The 8,121-nt window shown below is 41.6% G+C and overlaps 1 pseudogene; it reads left to right on the top strand.

Moving 5' to 3' along the window:
* The first annotated feature begins 1,233 nt into the window (after positions 1-1,233).
* Positions 1,234-1,957, top strand: LOC102854907 (annotated as a pseudogene).
* Positions 1,958-8,121: the final 6,164 nt, after the last annotated feature.

The raw sequence follows: 8,121 nt of genomic DNA, 5'->3' as shown, positions 1-8,121 counted from the left end.
TTTCTGTGTGGTTTATAGCCTCTGAAGCCTGCTGGAGAGTCAGCCATGAAAAGGTTCCAACACAACATACACATTGGATATTAATGAGGCAAGATGAGAAGTGAGTCTGTAAAGATATGATCAGCTTATCTGACTAAGGGGAAATCTGAGCAGTATGGCCTTCACTGGATTTATGCTTGGACTTTCTTGCAAAAAGCTAGAGAACTTTCTGTCTGGTCTCTATCTGGCTCACAAGCTCCAGTGAGGTTGAACCAGTGGCCTGCCATAGTTGACTGACTGGAACTCCTCAGTGTCGTCTCCATAGCCAGCCGTCTGTGGCCCTGCTTCCCTCAACAGCCTTTGGATGTGCCGACTTTTGAAGTCTGCAGCCTTCAGAGTCAGAGGCCTGAGACTCAGCCTGCTGATTGCTTAGACTCATTGGCCTCCTTTGAGAATTAACCTAGAGACCTGGGACTTGCTAGTCTCTACAATTGTATGAGCCATTATTTCCTTGAGACACATATCTATGTAGCTCGCTCACTCATTGCTTTCGAGTTGGAAATGACTCATAGCTGATCCTCCACTGGATTTCTGAAGCTATAAACCACATGGGAGGAGACTGCCCAACCTTCCCCTGAAGAGCTACTGGCAGCTACTGGCAGATTTGAATCAGTAGAGAAGCATAACTTTTGGGTTAACAGAGCAACTCCCTACAGAGGCCCCTAAAATAATAAAAGATGGAGAAAAGCCTGGAATTGTCAATGATTTAATTTTACCTGGATCCACAGTCAGAACCCATATAAAAAAATCAAAGATGTCAAAGTCAAGATATTAAAAATTGTGCTGTATTGAGCAAAGAGCAAGGGTGAAGTCACTAGGATAACAGCTTAGTGGGTGGACTGGGGTAGGGTGAGGGAAAGAGAAAGATTCAATGGGGACCTGAAAAGATAGTGTAAGAATAGGCACAGATCAATAGTAACTAATTATATGGGATACAATACATATGAATGATTGAAATACGATGTAAATGAGGGATTGTGTGGAACACAATGCATATGAGTGAAATACAATGTAAATTAATTATTGTGAGAAACCCTAGCTTTTAAAATAAATTTTTCTTTTATACTGGTTGAAAACTTATTTTTAAGAAAGAACGTCTTTAAAGTGATCTCCACATAGTGGCAGGAGGATCTTTGGGAGCGATCCAGTTCAGCGATCGAAGTTCGGTGGCTGCAGAACCACCTCGCCCAGGCCATGTCTGACTACCGTGCTGCGGAAGGCAACTGCTGCTCGAGGCGATGCTTTGCTCAGGACAAAGAACATCCAAGATGCCTAATCCCAGAGCTTTGCAAACAATTTTACCACTGGGGCTGGGTCATTGGGACTGGAGGATGAATTAGCATGAGGCATGGCAATGAAATCTACATTGCTCCCTCAGGAGTGCAAAAGGAACGAATTCAGCCCGAAGACATGTTTGTGACTTAAATGAACAGGATGTAAGTGGACCACCACCCTATAAGAAGCTGAGAAAAAGTCAGTGTACTCCTCTTTTCATGAATGCGTACACAATGAGAGGTGCTGGTGCAGTGATCCACACCCATTCTAAAGCTGCCGTCATGGCCACCCTTATTTTTCCAGGAAAGGAGTTTAAAATTACACACCAAGAGATGATAAAAGGAATACAGAAATGTACCTCGGGAGGGTACTACAGATATGATGACATGTTAGTTGTTCTCATTATTGAGAATACACCTGAGGAGAAGAATCTCAAAGAGAGAATGGCTCGTGCTATGAACGAATATCCAGATACCTGTGCAGTGCTTGTCAGGCGTCACGGAGTGTAGTGTGGGGAGACACTTGGCAGAAGACTAAAACCATGTGTGAATGCTATGACTATTTGTTTGATGTTGCTGTATCAATGAAGAAAATAGGGCTGGATCCTGCACAGCATCCAGTTGGAGAAAGTGGAATTATGTAAACCAGTTAAACAAAGTTAAATTACGTACAGAGATAAAGTGAAATTTACTACTTACAATGAAACTTCACTGTTTTGTAAAATGAATATAACATTTCTTTGAAATATGGTATTCATTTGTTCCTAAATGCCATGGATGATCACACTTGATCTTTTCTGATAATGAATACTGTTTGCCTATATTCTTGTCATTTTAAAAGATAATGCAGTAGAATTAAAATGTTAGATTGGAAAAAAAAAGACACCTGATCCACGCCATGGCATTTTTAATTGTTTCATTTTCTGCTGTCTGGAACGAGAACTTAATGCAGGAGTCATCTTTGGATCATGCAAGTGGCCCAGGAGGCTGGCAAAATAAACACAATTCGCTTCTGGAGTAATTTCAGTCCAGACCCTACAGAATTCTACATAAGAAGTTCCAACATACACTCACAGGAAAAGATACAAAACCAGGAAAAATACTGGCAAATAGCATAGTTAACAATGACTCATATCTAGAATATTAAGAACTCTGTTACAACTCAATGTTAAGCAGACAAGTAACTCAATTTAAAAAGGTGCAAATGTTTTAATAACTTTTATTCACTGAAGAATATATATAAATGGCTAATAAGCATCTGGAAAGATGGCCAACAAAATTAAGAAGTTGCAAATTAAAACCAAATTTCTGGTGGCACAGACTGTAAGGCCTTGCACTAGTAACTCACAGCGTGCAATTCTCTGGTGGTTCAAGTCCACCAGTGGTTCCAAGGAGAAAGGAAGATGGGCAATCTCCTCCTGTGCTACATACAGCCTTGGAAACCCAGTGGACCCAGTGGAGGGTCAGCTGTGAGTCACTTCTGACTTGACAGCAATAAGTTGAGCTGCATTTGCTAACCATAGGAAACTGGTGGTACAGTGTGCTGCACTAATTGAAAAGTCAGAGGTTTGAATCCAGCAATCACTCAAAGGGAGAAAGATAGGCAGTCTCCTCCTTTAAAGTTCTATTACTGTTATATTCCGTTGAGTGGGAACTGACTTAGCTGACCTTCCAGTGGGTTTTAAGAGGCTGCTAATGGCACGAAGGATACCTCCCTCCCTTTGGGCAACTAGTGGATATGAACTGCTTGCCCTTGGGTTGTAAAGATTTACAATTTCAGAAACCTGATGGAGGGGGTTGCTATGACTTAGGACCAACTCAGTGGTAGTGAGTGATAATGGACTATAAAGGCACTGTGATTGTACAGTTTGTTAAACACTGGACTGCTACATGAAAGGTCCATGGCTCAAATCCACCCGCCACTCTATGGAGAAAAGGTGGGCAGTCTCCTCCCCTAACTATAAACACCATTAGAGACCTGAGGAAGGGTTGTTCTGAGTTGGACTCGACAACAGTGGGTATGAAAGCTTTGGGCACCCTGGTGGTACAGTGGTTAGAGCATTTGGCTCCTAACTGAAAGGCCACCAGTTCGAACCCATCAACCATTGTTCGGGAGAAAGATGTAGCAGTCCGCTTCTGTAGAGGCTACCGCTTTGAAAATCCTACAGGGAGTTCTAACCTGTCCAAGATATGATTGCTATGAGTCAGAACAGACTCCATGGTGACAGGTAACAGCTAATAATGATGAGCATCTTTTCATGTGTTCATTGGATGCCTGAATATTCTTCTTGGTGAAATGTCTATTCATGTCTTTTGCCAGTGTTTTATTGAACTGTCCTTTTTTACTGTTAGCCTGTAAATATTTTAGATATAAAAACCCTTTTTCTGCAATGGTGTTCCTAAAGATTTTTCCCTAGTCTGTAGGTTGTCTTTTAACCTTTTTGATAAAATGTTTCATTGAACAAAAATATTTAATTTTTATGAGGTTCATCCTATTTCTGTAACCTATCTTCTGCTGTTTGTATATAGAGTATTCTATCTGATAAACTATTATCTTAAAAATTAGGCCCCAAGAGAGCTCTGGGTGGCCTAATGACAAGAAGCTGTGCTGTAATCCAGAGGACATGTGGTTTGAATCCACCAGATGCTCTGCTGGAGAAGGAGGGTCAATCTCCTCTTGTGTTATTTGGACCCAATTTGACAGTACACAACAATAACAACAACAACTAAAATTAGGCCCATAGCTTCATTCCTACTTTTTTCTTCTAAGAATGTTATGGTTTTAGGTTTAAGTCTATTTATCCTTTTTTAAATCAGTTTTTGCATGTGGAGTGGGGTGTGGATCTTGCTTTCTTTTTCTGCATATGGAAATCCAATTTTGCCAGCACCGTTTGTGGAAGCATAACAAATTTTTCCACGTTTCTCTCAATAATTAATATAGCAAGTATACAAAAACCAGAATAAAGTTGCCTTTTATTGCGTTAAATAGCACAAATTTAAATACCGCTCTGATCAAATGGAGACATATTTGGAGAATGTGAGAAACTATTGGATAACATACATTTTTTAAAAGAGTGCACATTTGCATCATTTGTTGTTGCTGTGTACTGTAGAGTCGGGATCGACCCATAGCTGACCCTCTGGTGGGTTTTCAGAGGCAGTTAATCGCACAGGAGGAGACTGCTCATCCTTCTTCTGCAGAGTAGCTGGTGGCCTTGAACTGCTGGCCTTCAGGATTGCAGCACAGCCTCTTCCCACTAGGCCAGCAGACTCTTTAGAAGATTCAAAACTCAAGTTCACAGCCATGTTTAATCTCTATACAGAATAGATCATTGGGGAGGCTGGTCTTTAAGAAGAGGAATATGGCATCAGAATTGAAGGAAGAATCATCAACAACTTGTGTTATGCAGATGACACAACCTTGCTCATTTATGCTGAGGAGGACTTGATGCATCTGTAGCATAAAGTCAATGTCTGTAGTCTTCAATATGGATGGAAGCTTAACATCAAGAAAACAAAGATTCTCACCATTGGGCCAATTGGCAGCACCATGAGAGATGGAGAAGAGATTGAGATTGCTAACAATTTCAGCTTGCTTGGGTCCACAGTCATCACTCTTGGAACCAGCAGCAAACAAAAGATGGATTGCATTGGGAAAGTTGGCGGTCAGGGACCTTTCCAGAGTGCTAAAGTGCAAAGATGTCAGTCTAGAGACTGAGTGCACCTGATCCAGGCCGTGATCTTTGCAATTACTTGTTATGCATCAGAGAGCTGGACAATAAATAAGGATGACAGAAGAAGAACTGATGTCTTTGAGATGGGACTCTGGAGTATTGAACATATCATAGACTACCAAGAGAACAAACAGGTCTGTCCTGGAGAGGGTGAAAAAAAGTTGTTCTCTGGAGGCAAGGATTTTGAAGCTCTGTCTGACATACTTTGGGCACATGACTAGGAGGTATTAGTTCTTGGAGAAAGACATCATGCTTGGAAGAGTAGAGGGACAATGCATGAGAGGAAGACCCTGGTTGAGATGGGTTGACACAGTGACTGTGGTAATAAGGGCAGGTATATTAGAGACAGTGAGATTAACTCAGGATAGGGCAAAGTTCAGAGCTATTATACACAGGGTAGCTATGAGCCACAGGCAACTTGACAGGACACAACACAAAAGCAACAATGACCTATCAGTTGCTATCACTACTGTGCAAGATATGTAAGAAAAAGAGCATATTCTATAGCTCTGCTCAGCATCCCACAGACATGCAATAGGTGTTCAATGAGTAGCTAAGAATCTGGTACTATTTAAAGTAGGAAGTACTTCTGGTTCAGTAGTGGAATTTTCACCTTTGGTGCAGGAGACTTGGGTTCAATTTCCAATCAGTGAACTACTGTCTGTCAGTAGAAACTTGCATGTTACTGTGATGCTGAACAGGTCAGGGGGCTTTAGGCTAAATGGAGTAGAAAGAAAGTCCTGGTGATTTGCTTCTAAAAGTCAGCTAATTAAAAAACCCTATGATTCCAATGGTTTAACCCACCGTCAATCATGGGAATGGTGTGGGACTATGCAACATTTCATTCGGTGGTTCCTGAGGTCACCAGGTTGTTGTTGTTAGGTTCATCAAGATGAATATGACTCATAGTGCCCCTATGAACAACAGATGTGAACACTGTCCTATCCCGTGCCATCCTCCCAATCTCTTACACACCTAAGCTCACTGCTGCAGTCACCATGTCAACTTCTCTGATTGAGGGTCTTCCTCTCTTTCGCTGACCCTCCACCTTCCCAAGCATGATGTCCCTCTCCAATAAATAGCCTCTTCTAGCAACATGCCGAAAGTATGTGTGAGACAAAGATTCATCTTTGCCTCCAGGAAGCACTCTGGCTGCACACTCACCAACACATCGGTTTGGCATTTTGGCAGGCCACGAGATATTCAGCACTCTTCTCAAACACCACCATCCAAAGGCATCTGTTCTTCTGTCATCCTTATTCACTATCTAGCTCTTAAATACATAACAAATGAATGAAAAGACCATGGTCTGAACCAGGTGCACCTTAGTCCTCAAAATGACATCATTACTTCTCAATAATTTGGAAGGGTCCCTGACTGCATACTTTTCCATTACAATACATCTCCTGATCTCCCGACTACTGGTACTACATTAATCCAAGTAGGATGAAGTAGTTGACTACTGGTACTACATTAATCCAAGTAGGATGAAGTAGTTGACAAGTCTTAATCCTTCCTCTGTCCATCACAATATTTCCTATCAGTCCAGTGGTAATAAAGACTTTTTCTTTCTTGATTGAAATGCAATCCATGTTGAAGGTTGCTGTGTTTGATCTTCTGCAGCAAGTACTTCAAGTCTTCCTCACTTTAAGCAAGCAAGGTTGTGTCATCCATAGCAAAAGTAATTGATGAGACTTCCTCCAACCTTGATGCCATGTTTTTCTTCATAGAGTCCAGTTTCTCAAATAATTTGCTCAGTATGTAGATTAAATAGGTATGGTGAAAGAATACAACCCTGGCCTTTCCTAATTTTAAACCATGTAGATTGAAACTCAACCTCACTACTGGGCACATTGGCAGCATTATGATAGACAGTGAAGAGATTGAGATTTTAACAGCTTTAGTTTGTTTGCCTCCATGATCAAGATTTTTGGTACCAGAAGCCAGGAAATCAAAAGACAAATTGTATTGGGAAAGTCTACTGCCAAGGACCTCTCCAGAGTACTGAAGAACAACGATGTCAGACAGGAAACTAAGGTACATCTTATTCAGGCCATGGTCTTCACAATTACTTGTTATGTGCCAGAAAGCTGGACAATGACTAGAGATGATAGAATTGTTGCCTTTGAGCTGTGGTGCTGGAGAAGAATATATACCATAGACTTCTGGGAGAACAAACAAGTTCATTCTAGAGAGGGTGAAACCAGGCTGCTCCTTGGAGGCAAGGAGCTTCGTCTGACATACTTTGGGAATGTTGCAAGGAGGAACCAGTCCTTGGAGAGGGATATCATGCTTGGAAAGGTGGAGGGACAGGACAAGAGAGCAAGACCCTCAATGAGATGGATTGATTCAGTGACTGGGTAAAAGAGGTAGGTGTGTCAGAGATAATAAGGTTGGCACAGGATAGAGCAGGATTCAGAGCTGTTGTACACAGGGTCGCTATGAGCTGCAAGCGACTGGATGGCACATAACAACAACAGTGTTCCCTTGCTCTGTTCACACAATAGCTTCTTGGTCTAGGTATAGGTTTCACATGAGCACAATTAAGAGTTCTGTAATTCCCATTCTTCTCAATATTAGCCATAATTTGTTATGATCCATATAGTCAAATGCCTTTACATAGTCAATAAGGCACAAATAGACATTCATCTATAGCAGCAAAGGGTAACAACAACTATATCAAATTAAACCCGGGTTTTGAATTGGTATCTGATTTTACAGTCTAACTTAACATTGCTGGAGAGGTCAAGGATGGATATATACAAAAGAATCTGCTGGGCCTCATTTCAACATGTTCCATTAGACCATTCTGTGGTGGCAAACTGTAGCCCCAGTAGTCGACAGCTTCATGACTGTGACCACACGATGTAGAACCTTCAGCATACTGATACACAGTGAGGTGATTTTTGGCAAAGCTTATGGGGAAATGTGTGTGCTGTCTGGATAGAGCCCTGTGGAAACTTTACACAGTGACAACAACCCTGAGGTTTGTTTACAGTTTGATTCCTTATTTATGACCCAACATCAGGAGCCTAGCTTTCTGGTAAGACAGCGGCTTGTCTCCCTCCCTGGGC

This window comes from Elephantulus edwardii, unplaced genomic scaffold, assembly GCF_000299155.1.
Source record: "Elephantulus edwardii isolate Elephantulus edwardi_28Jun2011 unplaced genomic scaffold, EleEdw1.0 scaffold00263, whole genome shotgun sequence".
Classification (NCBI taxonomy): domain Eukaryota; kingdom Metazoa; phylum Chordata; class Mammalia; order Macroscelidea; family Macroscelididae; genus Elephantulus; species Elephantulus edwardii.
Note: the sequence above shows the minus strand (reverse complement) of the source record. Positions and strands in the feature narration are given on the sequence as shown.